Consider the following 22616-nt stretch of genomic DNA (forward strand, 5'->3'; position numbering starts at 1 on the left):
TTTCACTACCCAGCCATAAACAAGTGTTTTGATTGCTTCTTCCTGGTGTGTTTCCCAACTCCTCGGTTTCAATGTGACGCAATTTCTATTTATAACCCCACAGCAAACTCATGACAGGATGAACTCAGAGTGTTAGTTTATTTTTGTACGCACACAAATGCAGGGGGAGGGTAACAACATAGACTGATTTTCAATCCTAGAGTAAAAGAGGGATAGAGAAAGAAAAATTTACCGGACAAAGATCACAGAAAAGAATTATTGTTTCATGTGTGTTCAGAGTCCGGAATTGGAGGTTGGCAGGTTGAAAACTGATGCTAACTAATTCACTTTTCCAGTAGAGTTGACTTCTCCGATAAGGTAGACATGCAGAGATGAATCACTTTTGTAGGCAAGGATACTGAGGTTCGAGTAGAAACTGTGCAGATGGGGGCCAGGCATTCAAACCTGGACAAAGCCTTTTTCTGTACTGCTGCTAGGTAGATGGAAAGATGGCAGACTGAGCTTTGCAGCTCCATAAGGCAATATCACTGGTTCTGCCATCTTGGGGCTCATGTCACATGACTCCCACCTCTCCACTTAGGGATATACACCCTTTGTCAAAGCCTTTGTCTGGATCCCTGGAACGCAATGTTCCAACCATTAAGTCTTAAAGGGAGGTTGTGGACTCCTTTGTCCTAGCAGATGAATTGACTCTGGTTGACCAGGCTTGGTTTATGAAATGCAGATGACCTTTGTATAGTTTCCTTTGAGTTTAATCTCTGCAGCCCACAAGGGTTTGTTCAGGAATATTCAATTGTCAGTTCCTTTGAACCTGCCATAGTAGCTGTTTTTGTTTGAGGGTCAGACAGACAGACAGAGCTTCAGCCACTTTAAAAGGTCTTTGTCCAATTTTTGAAAATTTTAGAAATTAGCCATGAGGTATTTGTATATTATATATATATTATAAAAATATAGAGTGCGAGGTCTTAGCCCTCTGATAGTGTTCTGAAATTCCTTTGTAAATGTGAGCCACTGCATTGCTACTGCACCTCCCTTCACATAATTTCCAGTTTACATAAGCCAGCGTTGCCTTCGTATCCTTGTGCTATTGGAAATTATTTTTAAAAATAGAGGTTTAGTCTGTGGGTGTGCCTTAATTGGATTAAAGCCACCTAGTGTGGGTGCTTTGATGGAAACTAGTTTTGAGATGTAAGAGAGAAAGCATGCATTTGCATTTTGTTGAATAGAGCATTCAAGAAGGGGAATGAATTCTGTTACCTAGCTAGCAGAGACCAAGCAATATTTATATTATTAATAAAATTGGTACTATGAAAGGGGTTTTATTATTAGAAGAGGTGGAGTTCAAAGATGCTGGTTATACAATGAGAATTTACATTCAATGAGATGTGCTGAGTATAACAGACAGCAGTTTTGTGTGTACAGGGCAGAGGCAATGTAAGGTCACAGCAGCTGTAAGCCCACCATTGTGTCTGCAAAGGAACCTCATTTTGAATTTGTAAGGTGAAAATACTTTGCCTGGTGTCTGCTGACAGTCTATAGGTTGTTGTTGCCTTAGTGGAGATTAGTTTGGGAATTATTATTGTAGTAATTTGTAACCATGTGTATATGTTTAATTTGTGTAAATTAATAAATGTCTCATGTAATTTGATATAAAACCTCGAGAACTGGTGGTCTGATTCCTGAATTTAGAGCTGCATCTCAAATATACCACTTAAAACAATTGTCATAACCTATATTTTTAAGTTTACCTCTGGGATTTTTAAATAACTCAGCTTTACCAACTGCTGTGTCATAACACTTTTAATTAACATTATTTATATTTAAAACACAAGTCTAAGACCCACTCCTACCACCTCCTCCCACCAAAAAAGAAACAAAGTAAAATTCAATCATGTTATGATCACAAGAGGCCCCTTTACTGTGAGGTTATTAATTAATTATGCCCCAGCCTGCTCCCTGGTTGGTTCTAGAACATGCTGCTCTAAGAAATATGTCCTGAATATACTATGAACTCATGGAGTCAGCTGATGAACTTAAAAAAATAAAACACTTATTAAATAAGAAAAGATGAACTATGTTACAATACTCCTTCATCCACACCTATACCTTCACAGATATATACAGATAACATACAAAAGCTATCTTATACTCTAATGTACACGTAAACCAATAGGCACCACATTCTGAAACTAAGTGGCAGATGCCACCTCAATGAGATGCTATAGGTCTCTCCTCAACTCCCCCCAGATGCCTATCACACAGTGACCCAATCAGGCTCACTGAACTCCACCTTCACTGGAGGGTTTCCAATCTCTACTCTCCAAGAACTTGCTTTCTCCCAGACACCACTTTCTCTCAGATGCCTTCCACAAGGGCTCACCTCCTGGGTTTCGAACTGTCCTTCCAATGTTCCTCTTCCCTGGGTCACCACATGCATTCAATTTGTCTTCCATGCACATGCCCTCACCAACTCAGCCAACAACAGTTTACCACTGCTTCACATGCCCAAAGCAAGAGTTAAAGACCTTCAGTTGTCTCTTGCAAGCTGTCCTCGTTTTAAACCTGCTTTCTGCAGCCTTTGTCCCTTAAGATTTGAGGCTTGGAGCCTTCCTCTCGGCCCCTCACTCAACTTCAATAACAGGAACTTTTCTAGATTCCTATCCTTCCCTTTGACTGGAAGGTCTGCTTAGGACTTTCCCCTGTTTCTGTCTCACTCCTTTGGCCTTGGAACCTTGTGGTTCTTTTGGGAAATCTGCAGTTCCCTCTCCCAGTGCCCAGTCCCTTTTTGGGTTTTGGCTTCAAACTGAACTTAAAACTGTCGTTTCTTTAGTTTTTCTGTGTGTGTCTGTGGGAAGGATATGCCTCTCTGGACTCCTGTTGCTCAGCAACAGCCCAATTCCTCCATTCTTATTTGTTCAACTTAGCTTGCATCATAAAACTCTCATCTGAAACGCAGATACCTTTTTAAAAAGTGAAACTAAAACTTTTCTTAACTCATGGAAACAGAAATACAAATCAAACTTAAAACTTTAAAACTCATTTTTAACACCTACAAATACCAATATAACTTATTTAAACTATCTCTACTTCCTAACAGATTCATGCACTAGGACACCCAGATCCCTCCGAATCTCTCAGATCTCTGCAATCTCACAACATTTAGATAATATTTGTTATTCTTCCTGCCAAAATGAACCATTTCACATTTGCCCATTTTATACTCCATTTGCCAGATCTTTGCCCATTTACTCAACCTATATATGTCACTTTGTAGCATCCTTACATCCTCTTCACAATTTACTTTCTTACCTATCTTTGTGTCATCAGCAAATTTAGCTACCATTCCTTCAGTCCCTTCGTCCAAGTCATTCATATAAATTGTAAAATGTTGAGGCCCCAGCACAGCAGAAAAATACCCATTTATGCCAACTCTCTGCTTCCTATTAGTGAGCTAAACTTCTATCCCTTACAATATCTTACGCCCTTCACCATGAGCTTTTATTTTCTGTAATAACTTTAGATTTCCAGAAGGCATTTGATAAACTGCCACATCAAAGTACATCCACCGGTTCCCCTTTGTCTGCAACATATGTGACTCCAAAGAACTCCAATAAACTGGTTAAACATGATTTGCCTTTTACAAAACCATGTTGACTCTGTCTGATTGCCTTGAATTTTTCTAAGTGCCCTGCTATAACATCTTTAATAATAGCTTCTAACATTTTCCCTATGACAGATGTTAGGCTAACTAGCCTGTAGTTTCCTGCTTTCTGTCTCTCTTCCTTTTTGAATAAAGGAGTTACATTTGCTATTTTCCAATCTAATGGAACCTTCCCTGAATCTAAGGAATTTTGGAAAATTAAAACCAATGCATCAACTACCTCACACGCCATTTCTTTCAAGACCTTAGGGTGAAGTCCATCTGGACCTGGGGATTTGTCAGCCCGCAGCTCCATGAATTTGCTCAATACCACTTCCCTGGTGATTGTAATTTTCCTGAGTTCCTCCCTCCCTTCCATTTCCTGATTTACAGCTATTTCTGGGATGTTACTTGTGTTCTCTATAGTGAAAACTGAAGCAAAATACTTGTTCAATTCATCCACCATCTCCCTACTTTCCATTATCGATTCCCCAGATGCACTCTCTATAGGACCATCGCTCACTTTGTTAACTCTTTTTTAAATATCTACAGAAACTCTTACGAGAAGGTGGTGACATTGTGGTATTGTCACTGACTAGTCTTTCAGAGACCCAAGGCTGGAAACCCGGGTTTGAATCCCACCACAGCAGATGGTGAAATTTGAATTCAATAGTAATGAATCTGGAATTCAAAGTCTGATGATGACCAAGAAACCATCACTGATTGTTGTAAAAACCTATCTGGTTTACTAATGCCCTTTAGGGAAGGAAATCTGCCGTCCTTACCTGGTCTGGCCTACATGTGACTCCAGACCCACAGCAATGTGGTTGCCTCCTGAATGCCTTCTGAACAAGGGCAATTAGGGATCATGAACAAATTTTTAAAAAGTTAGCCATCTTTATATTACTAGCTAGCTTTATATTACTAGCTAGCTTTATATTACTAGCCATCTTTATATTACTAACTAGCTTTATATTACTAACTAGCTTTATATTACTAACTAGCTTTATATTACTAACTAGCTTTATGTTACTAACTAGCTTTCTCTCATGTTCTAATTTTTCCCTCCCCATTGATCTTTTTGTCATTTTTTGCTGTTCTTTATATTCTTTCCAATCTTCTGACCTGCCACCCGTCTTTGTGTAACAATATAAAGTTTGATACTGTCTTTAACTTTTTTAGTTAACCACGGATAGTGGGCCCTCCACTTGGAATGTTTCTTTCTTATTGGATTGTATCTAGTTTGTGTATTCTGAAATATCCCTTTAAATGTCTGTCACTGAATCTATATTGGCCTATCCCTTAAGCTCATTTGCCAGTTCACTATAGCTAGCTCCACTTTCATGACCCCATAATTGTCCTTATTTAAGTTTAAAATACTAGTCTTGGATGCACTGTCTCTCCCTCAAAATGAATGTAAAATTCAATCATATTATGATCGCTGTTACCTAGGGGTGCCTTCACTAGGAGGTTATCAATTAATCTTATCTCATTGCTCATTACCAGGTCTAGTATAGCCTGCTCTCTGGTTGGCTCCAGTACATGCTGTTCTAAGAAACTATTCCGAAAACATTCTATGAACTCTTTATCTACGCAACCTTTGCCCATCTGATTTTTCCAGTCTATATGTAGATTAAAATCCCACATGATTGTTGCTGTACCTTTCTGGCAAGCTCCCATTATCTCTTTAAACTTTGTCTTACAATTACAATTAATTAGAATTAGGGGGACTATACACCACTTCTGCAAGTGACTTCTTGCTTTTATCATTCCTCATCTCATCCCAAACCACTTCTACATTCTGGTTCCCTGAACTTAGGCCATCCCTCTTTAACGTGCTAATACCATCATTAACTAACAGAGCCACCCTCCACCTTCTCTTAACTACCTGCCCTTCCTAAATGTCACATACTCTTCACTACTCAAGTTCCAATCTATGGCATCCTGTAAACATGTCTCTGTAATGGCTATCAGATCGTATTTATTTATTTCTATTTGTGCTATCAGCTCATCCATTTTGTTTCGAATGCTACGTGCATTTAAGAACATAAGAACATAATAACTAGGAGCAGGAGTAGGCAATTCAGCCCCTCGAGCCTGCCCCACCATTCATTACAATCATGGCTGATCTCATTTCAGCCTCAACTCCAATTTCCCGCCCTCTCCCCATAACCTTTCAACCTGTTACTAATTAAAAATCTGTCTATCTCCTCCTTAAATTTATTCAGCGTCCCAGCATCCACTGCACTCTGAGGTAGTGAATTCCACAGATTCACGACCTTTTGAAAAAAGTATTTCCTCCTCATCTCTGATTTAAATCTACCACCCCTTAGCCTAAAACTATGGCCTCTCATTCTAGAATGCCCCACAAGGGGAAACATCCACTCCATGTCTACTTTGTCTATCCTCTTTAGTGTCTTATATACCTCAATTAGATCTCCTCTCATCCTTCTTAACTCTAGTGAGTATGGGCCTAAATTGCTCAATCTCTCCTCGTAAGACAAGCCCCGCATCTCTGGAATCAATCTAGTGAACCTCCTCTGAACCACCTCCAATGCAACTACATCTTTCCTCAAGTAAGGGGACCAAAACTGTGCACAGTACTCCAGGTGCGGTTTCACCAATGCTTGTACAGTTGCAACAGCACTTCCCTAGTTTTATACTCTATTCCTTTAGCAATATATGCCAAAATTCCATTTACCTTCCTTATTACCTGATGTACCTGTATACTAGCTTTCAGCGATTTATGCACGAGGACACCCAGATCCCTTTACACTGATGCGTTCTGAAGTTTCTCTCCATTTAAATAATAAGTTGCCTTTTTATTCTTTTGACCAAAATGGATAACCTCACACTTATCCACATTAAACTCCATCTCCAAATTTTGGCCCATTCACCTAACCTGTCCATATCCATTTGTAAATTTCTTATTTCTTCCTTGCAACTTACTTTCTCAACTATTTTGGTGTCATCTGCAAATTTAGCTATAGTACCTTCTATCCCTGAATCCAAGTCATTAATATAGATTGTAAATAGTTGGGGCCCAAGGACTGAACCCTGTGGCACCTCACTAGTTACAACTTGCCATCCAGAAAAAGACCCATTTATCCCAACTCTCTGCTTTCTGTTGGTTAGCCAATCCTCTATCCAAGCTAATATATTATCCCTAACTCTGTGTGATCTTATCTTGTGTATTAATCTTTTGTGCGGCACCTTATCAAAGGCCTTCTAGAAGTCCAGATATATTACATCTACAGGATCCCCATTATCCACTTTGCTTGTCACATCTTCAAAGAACTCTAGCAAATTTGTCAAACATGATTTAATCTTCATAAAGCCATGCTGACTCTGATGGATTGCATTTTGACTTTCCAAATGCCCCATTACTACTTCCTTAATAATGGATTCCAACAATTTCCCAACGACAGACATTAAACTAACTGGTCTATAGTTTCCTACTTTCTGCCTCCCCCCCTTTTTGAATAAGGGCGTTACATTAGCATTTTTCCAATCCACTGGAATCTTTCCAGAATCCAGGGAATTTTGGAATATTATATTTAGATACAGAGCCTTTAGTTGTGTGCTTTTATTTTTATAGCATCTAGCCTTATCTGCTGGTTTACTCTTCGATTTGTACTCTCTGTCCCTTCCTGTCACAGTCTGTTTATTATTTCCCATATTAATATGGTTTCTCTTGTCTCTACTCTTTGGTTTATCACATCTTCCCAAATTTGATCCCCTGTCCCCATGATTCAGTTTAAAGCCCCCCCGCCCCCGCTTCCCTAGTTAGGCAGCTTGCCTAACCTTGACCTAACCTTGACCTTCTCTATATCAGCCCCAGCATGGTTGAGGTGTAGATCATCCCAATGGTACAAATCTCACTTTCCCCAATACTGGTGCCAGTGCCCCACAAACTGGAACCCACTTCTCCCACACCAGTCTTTGAGCCACACATTCATCTCTCTAATCTTATTTGTCCTATGCCAATTTGCATGGGGCTCAGGTAATAATCCAGAAATTATTATCATTGAGGTTTTGCTTCTTAATTTGTGCTTAGTTCTTCATAATGACAATACAGATCCCCCTTCCTCATCCTGCCTATGTCATTGGCACCTACATGGACCACAACCTCTGGATCCTCACTCTCCCACTGCAGGTTCCTTCCCAGCACTGAGCAGGTGTCTGAACTCTGACACCGTGTAGACAGAAAACCCATCTGGACTCTCGCTGTTTACTACAGAGAACAGTGTCAACCCCCCTCACTATACTGTCCCCTATTTACACGACATTCCTTGTTGCTCCCCCCTGTTGGATGGCTTCCTGTACCACAGTGCCATGGTCAGTTTGCTCATCCACCCTGCTGCCCCACTCTCATCCAGACAAGCTGAGAGAACTTCAAACCTATTGCACAATTGAAGACTGTCACTCTTGCACTCCTGCCCACTGGGTCCACATACCTGCTTCACTCGCAGTCACACCATCCTGCCCCTGACCAAATCAAAAGATCCTACCCTAAGTGGTATGACTGCCTCCTGGTATAAAGCATCCGGGTAACTTTCACCCTCCCTGATATGTCGCAGTGTCTGCAGCTCAGCCTCCAGCTCAATGACACTGAACCAAAGTACCTCAAGATGCAAATGCTTCAGAGTGAACACGTTTGCAGTGATCACAATGTTATCCAGGAGTTCCCACATGCTGCAGCCTTGACACATCACCTGCCCTGCCATCCATAATGTGTTTTAAATAATTACTTAATTATATTATTCACTTATTTATGCTGCTTTCTTATATATTTTATTAACTTTACCACAAATTTGTGTACTAATTTAAACCTTAGGGATAGAATAGAACTTACCAACTTACCAGATACTCACCAAACAGTTCCCTGTAGTAGAGCAAAAACCAATTCCTATGGAATGAGAAATATAGAACAAACACCTGCTTTCCTCTCCTATCCTTCACCAAACCCCCTCCCCACCCTTCCCCCCAACCCCTGGAATTTTCACCCCTCTATCACCTTTACATGATCCATCCTCAACAGTTCCCTTCCCTTCTTTGACCTTCTCTATCTCCATTTCTGGTGATAGACTGTCCACCAAAACTCATTTCAAGCCTACCAACTCCCACAGCTACTTCAACTAAAGCTCCTCACATCCCGCTTCCTGTAAGGACTCCATCCCATTCTCTCAGTTCCTTCACCTCCGTCACATCTGTTCTGATGATGCCACTTTCAAAAACAGGTCCTCTTACATGTCTTCCTTCTTCCTTAACTGATGTTTCCCACCCACGGTGGTTGACAGGGCCCTCAACCATGTCCGGCCCATCTCCCACGCATCCGCCCTCACGCCTTCTCCTCCCTTCCGGAAACATGATAGGGTCCCCCTTATCCTCACATCACCCCACCAGCCTTTGCATTCAAAGGATCATCCTCTGCCATTTCCGCCAACTCCAGCATGATGCCACCACCAAACACATTTTCCCTTCACTCCCTTTGCCACCACTCTTTTGGGATCATTCTCTCTGGGACACCTTTGTCCACTCCTCCATCACCCCCTACACCTCATCACCCTCCCATGCAATCGCAGAAAGTGCTACACCTGCCTCTTTACCTCTTCCTTTCTCACTGTCCAAGGGCCCAAACACTCCTTTCAAGTGAAGCAGCATTTCACTTGCACCTCCTTCAATTTAGTCTACTGCATTCGCTTCTCCCAATGCAGTTTCCTCTACACTGGAGAGACCAAACGCAGACTGAGTGACTGCTTTGCGGAACACCTTTGGTCTGTCCACAAGCATGACCCAGACCTCCCTGTCGCTTGCCATTTTAACACTCCACCCTGCTCTCATGCCCACATGTCCGTCCTTGGCTTGCTGCATTGTTCCAGTGAAGCTCAACGCAAACTGGAGGAACAGCACCTCATCTTCCGACTAGACACTTTACAGCCTTCCGGACTTAACATTGAGTTCAACAATTTTAGACCATGAACTCTCTTCTCTATCCTCACCCCTATTTAATCCTCTTCTTTCTACATTCATTTTTATTTTCTATCCACTTATTTTTATTTTTATTCATTTATCCATGCTTTTATCCCCTTTTTTATCCTGTCTTCTATCCCATTTTCTATCCTTTTTTTCCCCACCATATCCCCAAAAGGGCCATCTGTTACTTGTTCATGTTGTTCTTTTCAGAGTGCTGGCCCTTATTCTGCTATTAGCACATTCTGCTTTCTTACCTTTGCCACTATCAGCACCTTATTTAGCCCTAACCACTACCATTAACACTCTCTTTGTCCTTTAGTTTGTGACATCTTTGTCAATCTCTCCTTTGCCCCCACCTATTGCTGATCTTCTATCCAGCTCCACCTGTCCCCCCACTCCCCCACCTCGGCCACCCTTAAACAGTATAAATTTCATTACATTTCCACTTCTCTTCAGCTCTGAACAAGGGTCATATGGACTCGGAACGGTAATTCTGTTTCTCCCTCCACAGATGCTGCCAGACCTGAGTTTTTACAGCATTTTCTGTTTTTGTTTCTGGCCTTTTTAAAGAAATTCATTCATCAAATATGGGCCATAGTGGCTGGGACAGCATTTATTACCCATCCCTAGTTGCCCTTGAGAAGGTGATGGTGAGCTGCCTTCTTGAACCGCTGCAGTCCATGTGGTGTAGGTACACCCACGGTGCTCTTAGGGAGGGAGTTCCAGGATTTTGACCCAGCGACAGTGAAGGAACGGTATTTCCAAGTCAGGATAGTGAGTGGCTTGGAGCAAAACCTCCAGGTGGTGGTGTTCCCATGTATCTGCTGCCCTTGTCCTTCTAGATGGTAGTGGTTGTGGGTTTGGTAGGTGCTGTCGAAGGAGCCTTGGTGAATTCCTGCAGTGCAACTTGTAGATGGTACACCCACTGCTGCTACTGTCGGTGGTGGAGGGAGGGAATGTTTTTGGATGGGGAGCTAAGCTAGCGGGGCTGCTTTGTCCTGGTGCTTCCACCTGTTCCTGTGTTAAATTTTAGAGGACTGAATGGCCACCTCCTGTTGCTGTGTGAAACCTCGGGCAGGGGGAGAGCCACATGGTCCTCTTTCATTCTGCTGAAGCAAGGTGTGCGTCAAAAGGGAGTAAAATTTATATTATTTCATTGTGGAGACAGGATTTTGCTTAACCCTTGACCCTTCACACCCAGAATAAGTGAGCAAGGGAATGATTGCCAGTCTTATCCTGAGAAGTTGAAGAAGACCCTCAGATTATCCACCATAGCCCTTCTTCAATGGGAGCTGCAACAGTGAAATAAGTGCTGAGTGTGTCTGCTCCCACTCCATCTCAGCATGTCACACAAAGTCACTCAGTATGGCCTACACCCAGCATCCTGTCTAAAATACTGTATCTCTACTGATGTTAATCCAGCTCCCTCACACTGTCGCTCAGTAACTCCTCTCCCCCAGCTCCCTGTGTTACTGACTGTATCTCTACTGATGTTAATCCTGTTACCCTGTACCTTGTATGTCTGCCTTGTTTTGCTGTATTTATTGAGAGCCCCTTGATCCCAGGAATGACCTCACCAGGCAGAGTGAAGTTGAGTGAGAACTCGATCGGATCAAAGTAATTCTTGACACAATTCTGTGAGAGGGAGAAACAATAAACATTGAGAAAGTCAGAAACCTTGAACTCCACATTGTCACAACTGCTCCTGAGTTTTCTAGGGCTGCAGTTAAGAGTAGCGAGGAATGTCTCGTGCTTTGAAAGGCTGGGAACTGAAATAAAGTCAGTTTATTCGTACTTGTTAAATGTTAAAAACTCATTACAGAATTAAGCATTTGATAAATACATTGTTATGATCCGATAATTACTGGATGTTATTATACTGCTGTTTGAGATTTTACTATGTTCAATTTAATGTACATAACAAGAATGAAAACACTTAAAAAAGTCAACATTTCTTTGGCTGTGACTATCTTTGAGATGTTCTGAGGGGTTTATGCTGAGACAGGATATGGTAGAACACGGCTGCTCAGGCAATTACCATCGAGCTGAGAAAGCAGCTAAGGCCTTTCATTTATATGGTCTAATTTGAAAGATAGCATCTGCGACAGTGCAGCACTCACTCTGTACTGACCCTCTTACAGTGCAGTATTCCCTCAGCACTGACCCTCTTACAGTGCAGCACCCCCTCAGTACAGACCATCCGACAGTGCAGCACTCCCTCAGTACAGACCCTCCGACAGTGCAGCACTCCCTCAGTACAGACCCTCCGACAGTGCAGCACTCCCTCAGTACAGACCCTCCGACAATGCAGCACTCCCTCAGTACAGACCCTCCGACAGTGCAGCACTCCCTCAGTACAGACCCTCCGACAGTGCAGCACTCCCTCAGTACAGACCCTCCGACAGTGCAGGACTCTCTTACAGTGCCCAGAATCATACTGAATCCTCCAGCTGACTTCTGATCCATGCTGTCTAAATAAATTGCACTGTGACGCTGTGCTGGGTGAAATGCTTGAATGTTCTCACTGGTAAGGTGATGGAGTGCTCCTGATATATCTACTTCACAGTGGAGAGCTGCAGGGTCCTGGACAAGCTCTGGAAGATCGCCCTCCCCTTCTGGTGTCCCACATCCAGGAGCAAACTCAATGTGATGTTGGCTTCGAGTTCGCCTGCCAAGACAGGGTGTGAAGATGGAAGAAATGTCATCAGTTTGGAGAACGTACTCAACCATTGAACTCGCTCCAGCAGCGGCACACTGTGACTGTAGTATCCATCACTTCCAGGATGCACTGTCGTCTGCCTGCTTAACCTTTGCATGTGGGGAGACTGGAGAAGGTGGGATTGTTCTTCTGACAGCAGAGAAGGTTAAGGGTAGATGGAATCGAGGTTCAAGATCGGGAAGGATCTGGATAAAGTCAGTAAGGAGAAACTATTTCTACTGGCGGGGGGGCCAGGAATCAGATGGACACAGATTAAAGTTCACACAAAATCAAAATGTGACAGAGGCTGGAAATGTGAATTGAAAATAGAAAAAAAATGCTGGAAATATTCAGCAGGTCAGGCAGCTTCTGTGCAGAGAAACAGAACTCATGTTTATGTCGATGATCTCTCATCAGAACAGATTTAACAAATGAACCAGAGGGGGAGATGAGGGACCATGTGTTTTAGACAGTGAGTTATTGTGATCTGAAAGGGCAGCGGAAGCTGATTCACTAGGAACTTGCAAATGGGAAATTGGACAAATTCTTGAAGGGGAAAAAATGTGAGACAAGCAGCAGGTAGTGAGATTAGTTGGATTGCTCGTCAACAGAGGCAAAGCAGACTCAATGGGCCAAATCTCTAAATGGGATATGTCTTGAACAGATCTAGCAACCCAAAAAAGGGCATCCATGAGGCACTGTGGGCCATCAGCAGCAGCAGAATTGTACTCAACCACAATCTGTAACCTCATGACCCGGCATGTCCCCCACTGGCCGTTACCGTCAAGCCAGGGATCAACATGGTTTAATGAAGAGTGCAGGAGGGCATGCCAGGAGCAGCACCAGGCAAACCTAAAAATGAGGTGAAAAACCTGCTGAAGCTATAACACAGTCCTACTTGCGTGCCAAACAGGAAAGCAGCAAGTGATAGGGCTAAGCGATCCCACAAAAAATGGATCAGATCTAAGCTCTGCAGTCCTGCTACATCCAGTCATGAATGGTGCTGGACAATTAAGCAACTCACTGGAGGAGGGTCCACAAATATCACCACCCTCAGTGATGGAGGAGCCCAGCACATCAGTGCAAAAGATATTCTGAAGCATTCGCAACAATCTTCAGCCGGAAGTGCCAAGTGGATGATCCATCTCAGCCTCCTCCGGAGGTTTCCAGCACCACAGATGCCAGTTTCAGCCAATTCGATTGACTCCACATGATATCAAGAAATGGCTGAACACTGGATACTGCAAAGGCTATGGGCCCTGACAATATTCCAGCAATAGTACTGAAGACTTGTGCTCCAGAACTTGCTGTGCCCCTAGCCAAGCTGTTCCAGCACAGCTACAACACTGGCATCTACCCAGCTATGTGGAAAATTGCCCAGGTACACAAAAAGCAGGACAAGTCCAACCCAGCCAATTACCGCATTTGACCGAATGTGGCATCAAGGAGCTCTTGTAAAACTGGAGTCAGTGGAAATCAGAGGGGGAAACTCTCTGCTGGTTGGAGTCATACCTAGCACAAAGGAAGATAGTTGTGGTTGTTGGCGGTCAGTCATCACAGGTTTCTTTTATTCATTCAAGGAATGTGGGTGTCCTTGACTAGCATTTATTGCCCATTCCTCGTTGTCCTTGAGAAGGTGGTGGTGAGCTGCCTTCTTGACCCACTGCAGTCCATGCAGTGTAGGTACACCCACAGTGCTGTTAGGGAGGGAGTTCCAGGATTTTGACCCAGCGACAGTGAAGGAATGGCGATGTATTTCCAAGTCAGGATCGTAAGTGACTTGGAGGGGAACTTCCAGGTGGTGGTGTTCCCATCTATCTGTTGCCCTTGTCCTTCTAGATGGTAGTGGGTTTAGAAGGTGCTGTCTGAGGAGGCTTAGTGAGTTCCTGCAGTGCACCTTGTGGATGGTACACACTGTTGCTACTGTGCGTCAGTGGTCAGAAGTGGGGTTGTTCGCTGATGATTGCACAATGTTCAGCACCATTCATGACTTCCCAGATACTGAAACAGTCCATGTCCAAATGCAGCAAGACCTGGACAATAGCCAGGCTTGGGCTGACAAGTGGCAAGTAAAATACACAACTGTCAGGCAATGATCATCTCCAACAAGAGAGAATCTAACCATCTCCCCTGGCATGCCATAAATGGCATTACCTTCACTGATCCCCCACTATCACCATCCTGTGGTTACCATTGACCAGAAACTAAACTGGACTAGCCAAATAAATATTGTGGCTACAAGAGCAGGTCAGAGGCTAGGAATCCTACGACGAGTAACTCGCCTTCTGGTGTCCACCATCTAGAAGGCACAAGTCATAATGCTCATTTGGAAAGCCAGTGCAGGCACAAAGGGCCAAATGACCTCCTCCTGTGCCGTTAAAATTCTGTGATTCTGTGAAGTCAGGAATCTGATGGAATACTCCCCACTTGCCTAGATGGGTGCAGCTCCCACAACACTCAAGAACTCAACACCATCCAGGACAAAGCAGCCCACTTGATTGGCACCACATCCACAAACATTCACAACCTCCACCACTGATGCACAGTTGCAGCAGTGTGTACCATCTACAAGGCTCCTTTGACAGCACCTTCCAAACCCACAACCACTACCATCTAGAAGGACAAAGGCAGCAAATACATGGGAACAGCACCACCTGGAAGTTCCCCAAGTCACTCACCATCCTGACTTGGAAATATATCACCGTTCCTTCACTGTTGCTGGGTCAAAATCCTGGAACTCCCTCCTTAAGAGCACTGTGGGTGTACCTATACCACATGGACTGCAGTGGTTCAAGAGGGACACTCATGAGCACGCAACATATATCCAGTTGATTGGCTCGAGTCAGATGTTTGTGGGTTCAAACCCATTCAAGAGTCTGAAGCATAATATCTCAGCCGGCACTGGCCACTGCCATTGCTGAGAGAGCACTACTCTGTCAGAGAGACGAAACTCGGGGAGTGCCGTACTGTAGGAGGGTCAGTACTGAGGGAGTGCTGCATTGTAGGAGGGTCAGTACTGAGGGAGTGCTGCATTGACCGAGCGACAGTACTACAGTACTGAGGAAGTGCTGCAGTGTCAGAGGGTCAGTACAGAGGGAGTGCTGCAGTGTCAGAGGGTCAGTAACAGAGGGAGTGCTGCACTGTCCGGAGGGTCAGTATTGAGGCAGCTGTGGGTTGTCGGAGGGTCAGTACTGAGGGAACACTGCATTGTTGGAGGGTCAAGTATTGATGGAGTAGTGGACTGTCTGAAGGTCCGTACTGAGGGAGAGCCATATTCTCATAATTGCCCTTTTTCAGAAGTCCCCATTTATCCTCCCACGTGGATGGCAAATATCCCAGGATATGATTTGTAAGTGCAAGTTAGTTCCACTTTGAGTCCTGGGCCTATACTTACTGTCATAGAGTCACGAGTCCATGCTGGCTCTTTGTAGAACAATCCACTCAATCCTGAGCCCTGGCTCTATCCCCATATACCTGCAAGTTTATTTCCCTCAAGTCCCCCTCCAGTTTCCTGTTGAAATCATTCATCATATCTGCTTCCACCACCCTCGAGGCAGCGAGTTCCCGGTCATCATCACTTGCTCTGTAAACAAGTTCTTCCCTACATTCCATCTGCGCCTCTTGTTCAAAACCTTTAATCTGTGTCCCCCAGTCCTTCTACCATCAGACAATGGGAACGGCTTTTCTTGCCTATCTGATCCAAACTTGTCATTATCTTGCACGCTTCTATCAAATCTTCCCTCAAGGAGAACAATTCCAGCTTCTCCAACCAAACCTTGTAACTAAAATTCCCCCATCCCTGGAACCATCCTGGTAAATCTCCTCTGCACTTTCTTGAGGACCCTCACATCCTTCCTAAAGTGTGGTGACCAGAACTGGGCACAATCCAGAGCTTCAGAAAGGCTCAGTGTAACTTCCCTGCTTTTGTACTCAATACATCTATTTCTGAAGCCCAGGATTCCATATACTTTACTAACCGTGCTCTCAATACGTGCTGCTACCTACAAAGATCGATGTAAATGAACCCAATATCCCTCTGCCGCACACACTCTTTAGAATCGTTCTATTTAGTCGATATTGCCTCTCCCATACCTCCTACCAAAATGTATCACCTCACACTTCTCTCTATTAAATTCCATCTGCCAACCTATGTACTGTAGCTGTTAATTTGTCACCCACTGTTCGCCACTCCTCCCAGTTTGGTACCATTGGCAAATTTTGAAATTCTAATCAGTCCTCACAGAATTGTTACAGTGTAGAAGGAGGCCATTCGGCCCATCGTGTCTGCACCGGCTCTCTGAGTATTTTAACTTAGTACCAATCTCCTGCCTTTTCCCCATAACCCTGCACATTGTTTCTATTTAAATAACCACCCAATGCCCTTTTGAATGCCTCAATTGAACCTGCCTCCACCACACTTCTAGGCAGTGCATTCCAAACCCTAACTACTCGCTGTGTAAAAAAGTTTTTTCTCACCTCACATTTGCTTCTTTTGCAAAACATTTTAAAACTGTGCCCTCTGGTTCTCGATCCATTTACGAGCGGAAACAGTTTCTCCCTATCTACTCTGTTCAGACCCCTCAAGATTTTGAAAACTTCTATCAAGTCTCCTCTGACACTTTTCCTCTCCAAGGAAAACAGTCCCAACTTCTCCAATCTTTCCTCATAACTGAACTGTCTCATCCCTGGAACCATTCTTGAAAACCTCTTCTGCACTTTCTCGAACGTGTTCACACCCTTTTTATAGTGTGGCGCCCAGAACTGTACATATCCAATTCCTTTAAGTATATCAAAATAAGCAGTGCTCACAGACCTCACCCTGAGGAACACCACTGTCTGTCTGTCATCCTCAGTCTGAGAAACAACTATCTACCAAGGCTTAACCACTTACTGTCCTTGAACCAATATGTTATTCAACTGGACACTGACCCTTCAATTCCATGAGCCTCAATCCACTCCATTCCCTTCATCACCTTCTCTGTTACTTCAACAAAAAATTCAATTCGATTCGTCAAACACAATCTCTCTTTTACCCCATCCGTTACCTCTATGATTTCTGTTTCTATCAATATTTTTCCCCTTCCTTAGTAAACATCGATACAAAGAGCTTATTAATTACCCTAGCCTTGCCCTGCACCTCTAAGCATATCTCACCCTCTCTGTCCTGAATCAGACCCACTCCACTTCTTACTGCCCATTCTTACTTACTATTTACATGCTGGTGGAAGGCTTTTGGATTTCCATTTATGTTAACTGCCATTCTATCCCCAGACTCCCTCTTTGCCGGGCTTATTTTCCTCTTTACTTGCCCCCTCCATCTATTGTATTTGACCTGGTTTTCACTTGAAGAGTTCCCCTGACATGTATCACACACACTCTTTTTATTTCATCATATTCTCTCTCTCCCCCGACATCCAAGGATGGTCTTTGGTTCCTCTCCCTTTCACACTTTTGGAAAGTACCTAGCCTGGACCTGAACATCTCCTCCTTAAAGATCCCCCATTGTTCCATTACCGATTTTCCTGTCAGTCTTTGGTTCCATTTTACCCTGGTTTTATTCTTTCTCATCCCATTGAAATTAGCCCTTTTCCCATTTAGACCATCTACTTTAGATTGTTGATTGCTGTTCTCCATTACTAATCTAAACCTTATGATACAATGATCATTCTTATCCAAATGCTCCCCCTCAGACACTTGGTTCCCTTGGACCACCTCATTCCCACCAGATCCAGCAATACCTCCTTTCTAGTTGGACTGAGAACCTACTGATCAAGGACGTTCTCCTGAACACATTTCAGAAATTTGTCTCCCTCATTACCCTTTACACTAACATTATCCCGATCGATATTTGGGTAATTAAAATCCCCAATATCAACACTCTATAGCTCTTGTCCATCTCTGTCATTTCCTTGCAGATTTGTTCCTCTATCTCTCTCTCTCACTATTTGGAGTCTATAAAATACCTCTTGTCATGTGATCATCCCCTTTTTGCTTCTTAACTCTAACCAAATGGAATCTGTCTTTTCCCCCTCAGGGACATCCCCTCTTTCCAGCATGATAATCAGTACTGTTACCATAGCTCCCTTTTCTCCTTCCCTATCTTTTCTGAACACTATGTCCTTGAATATTAAGCACACAGTCCTCACCATTTTTAAGCACATTTCCATTGTTACTGCCATATTCCCACACGGCTGTTTGTGTTTGTAGCTCACTGACCTTATTCATCACACTGTGTGCTTACACACGTGCATTGTGAGCTGTCTTTGTATATCTCATCGTCCTTCTTAATCTGCTCCTGTCTGATGAAACCCTTCTCCAATTCGACCCCTTAACCAACATTGAACACAGATTACCTGCTGATTATCACAGAGCTGTCTGTGGATCTCACTTTGTCTATGTGCTTTGCTGCAATTGCTACAATTGGCAAACGTATAGTGGTACTGTGGCTGGACTAGTCATGCAGAGACCCAGAGTAATTCACTGGGGTCCTGGGTTTGAATCCCACCACAGCAGATGGTGAAATTTGAATCCGATAAAAATATGGAATTAAAAGTCTAATGATGATCATGAAAACCATAGAATCATGGAAAACTACAGCTCAGAAAACAGGCCATTCGGCCCTTCAGGTCTGTGCCGAAATATTATTCCGCTAGTCCCATTGACCTGCACCTAGTCCATAACCCTCCAGACCTCTCCCATCCATGTATCTATCCAATTTATTCTTAAAACTTAAGAGTGAGCCCGCATTTACCACGTCAGATGGTAGCTCATTCCACACTCTCACCACTCTCTGAGTGAAGAAGTTCCCCCTAATGTTCACCCTAAACCTTTTCCCTTTCACCCTAAAGCCATGTCCTCTCGTGTTTATCTCTCCTAATCTAAGTGGAGAGAGCCTACTCGCATTTCCTCTGTCTATAACCCTCATAATTTTGTAAACTTCTATCAAGTCTCCCCTCATCCTTCTACGCTCCAAGGAATAAAGACCTAACCTGTTAAATCTTTCCCTGTAACTCAACTCCTTAAGGCCCGGCAACGTCCTAGTAAATCTTCTCTGCACTCTCTCAATCTTACTGATATCCTTCCTGTAGTTAGGCAACCAGAACTGCACACAATACTCCAAGGTTGGCCTCACCAATGTCTTATACAGCCTCACCATAACATCCCAACTCCTATACTCAATACTTTGATTTTTGAAGGCCAGTATGCCAAAAGCTTTCTTTAAAACCCTGTCTACCTGTGACGCCACTTTCAGGGAATCATGTATCTGAACTCCCAGATCCCTTTGTTCCTCCGCTGTCCTCAATGCCCTACCATTTACTGTGTATGTCCTACCTTGGTTTGACCTTCCAAAATTAACGCCTCACACTTTTCCGCATTAAATTCCATCTGCCATTTTCTGGCCCATTTTTCCAGTTGGTCCAGATCTCTCTGCAAGCTTTTAAAGCCTTCCTCGCTGTCCACAATGCCTCCAATCTTAGTGTCATCAGCAAACTGGCTGATCCAATTCACCACATTATCATCCAAATCATTGATATAGACAACAAGCAACAATGGTCCCAGCACAGATCCCTGAGGCACACCACTAGTCACAGACCTCCAGTCTGAGAAGCAATCATCCACTACCACTCTCTGTCTTCTCCCACACAGCCAATTTTGAATCCAGTTTACAACCTCTCCATGGATACCAAGTGTCTGAACCTTCTGAACTAACCTCCCAGGTGGGAACTTGTCAAAGGCCTTACTAAAGTCCATGTAGACAACATCCACAGCCTTTCCTTCATCTACTTTCTTGGTAACCTCCTCGAAAAACTCTACAAGGTTCGTTAAACATGACCTACTACACACAAAGCCATGCTGACTATCCTTAATCAGCCCTTGGCTGTCCAAATCATTATATATCCGATCTCTCAGAACATCTTCCAATAATTTACCTACTACTGATGTCAGGCTCACTGGCCTGTAATTACCTGGTTTACTTTTGGAGCCTTTTTTAAACAACGGAACAACATGAGCCACCCTCCAATCCTCCAGCACCTCACCCGTGACTAAGGACATTTTAAATATTTCTGCCAGGGCCCCTGCAATTTCTACACTAGTCTTCTTCAAGGTCCGAGGGGATGTCATGTCAGGCCCGGGGGATTTATCTACCTTTATTCGCTGTAAGGCAGCAAGCACCTCCTCCTCTTTAATCTCTGTATGTTCCATGACACTACTGCTTGTTTCCCTTCCTTCCTTATACACTATGCCAGTTTCCTGAGTAAATACTGATGCAAAAAAACCTGTTTAAGATCTCCCCCATCTCATAAGGCTCCACAGATAGCAGACCATTCTGATCTTCAAGGGGACCAATTGTGTCCCTTACTATCCTTTTACTCTTAATATACTTGTAGAAACCCTTGGGTTTACCTTCACATTATCTGCCAAAGCAACCTCATGTCTTCTTTTTGCCTTCCTGATTTCCTTCTTTAGTATTTTCTTACATTTTCTGTACTCTACAAGTACCTCATTTGCTCCTTGTTGCCTATACCTGCTATACACCTCTCTCTTCTTAACCAGATCACCAATATCCCTTGAAAACCAAGGTTCCCTATGCCTGTTAACTTTGCCTTTAATCCTGACAGGAACATGCAAACTCTGCACTCTCAAAATTTCACCTTTGAATGCCTTCTACTTACTGAACACAACCTTGCCAGAAAACAAATTAACCCAATCCACTCTTCCTAGATCCTTTCTCATTTCCACAAAATTGGTCTTTCTCAACTTAGAATCTCAACTCAAGGACCAGACCTATACTTATCCATAATTAGCTTAAAACTAATGACATTGTGGTCACTGGAACAAAAACAGAATTACCTGGAAAAACTCAGCCGGTCTGGCAGCATCGGTGGAGAAGAAAAGAGTTGACGTTTCGAGTCCTCATGACCCTTCAACAGAACTAGGTGAATCCAAGGAGAGGGGTGAAATATAAGCAAGTTTAAGGTGGTGGGTTGGGTGGGGGGAGAGAAGTGGAAGGGGGGTGTGGTTGTAGAGACAAGCAAGCAGTGATAGGAGCAGGTAATCAAAAGATGTCACAGACAAAAGAACTAAAGAACACAGAGGTGTTGAATTTGGTGCTATTATCTAAATGAATGTGCTAATTAAGAATGGATGGTAAAGCACTCAAGGTACAGCTCTAGTGGCGGTGGGTGGAGGGGGGGGCGTTGCAGAAAAGATTTAAAAATAATGGAAATAGGTGGGAAAAGAAAAATCTAGAAAATTATTGGAAAAAACAAAAGGAAGGGGGAAGAAACAGAAAGGGGGTGGGAATGGAGGAAGGAGTTCAAGATCTAAAGTTGTTGAATTCAATATTCAGTCCAGAAGGCTGTAAAGTGCCTAGTCGGAAGTTGAGGTGCTGTTCCTCCAGTTTGTGTTGGGCTTCACTGGAACAATGCAGCAAGCCAAGGACAGACATGTGGGCAAGAGAGCAGGGTGGAGTGTTAAAATGGCAAGCGACAGGGAGGTTTGGGTCATTCTTGTGGACAGACCGCAGGTGTTCTGCAAAGCGGTCGCCCAGTTTACGTTTGGTCTCCAATGTAGAGGAGACCGCATTGGGAGCAACGAATGCAATAGACTAAGTTGGGGGAAATGCAAGTGAAATGCTGCTTCACTTGAAAGGAGTGTTTGGGCCCTTGGACGGTGAGGAGAGAGGAAGTGAAGGAGCAGGTGTTACATCTTTTGCTTGGACATGGGGTGGTGCCATAGGTGGGGGTTGAGGAGTAGGGGGTGATGGAGGAGTGGACCAGGGTGTCCCAGTGGGAACGATCCCTATGGAATGCCACCAGGGGAGGTGAAGGGAAGATGTGTTTGGTGGTGGCATCATGCTGGAGTTGGCGGAAATGGAGGAGGATGATCCTTTGAATGTGGAGGCTGGTGGGGTGATAAGTGAGGACAAGGGGGACCCTATCATGTTTCTGGGAGGGAGGAGAAGGCGTGAGGGCGGATGTGCGGGAGATGGGCCAGACACGGTTGAGGGCCCTGTCAACGACCGTGGATGGAAAACCTCGGTTAAGGAAGAAGGAGGACATGTCAGAGGAACTGTTTTTGAAGGTAGCATCATTGGAACAGATGTGACGGAGGCGAAGGAACTGAGAGAATGGGATGGAGTCCTTACAGGAAGCGGGGTGTGAGGAGCTGTAGTCGAGGTCACTGTGGGAGTCAGTAGGCTTGTAATGGATATTGGTGGACAGTCTATCACCAGAGATTGAGACAGAGAGGTCAAGGAAGGGAAGGGAAGTATCAGAGATGGACCACATGAAAATGATG

The sequence above is a fragment of the Carcharodon carcharias genome, chromosome 25 (genome assembly GCF_017639515.1).
Source record: "Carcharodon carcharias isolate sCarCar2 chromosome 25, sCarCar2.pri, whole genome shotgun sequence".
Taxonomy (NCBI): Eukaryota; Metazoa; Chordata; class Chondrichthyes; order Lamniformes; family Lamnidae; genus Carcharodon; species Carcharodon carcharias.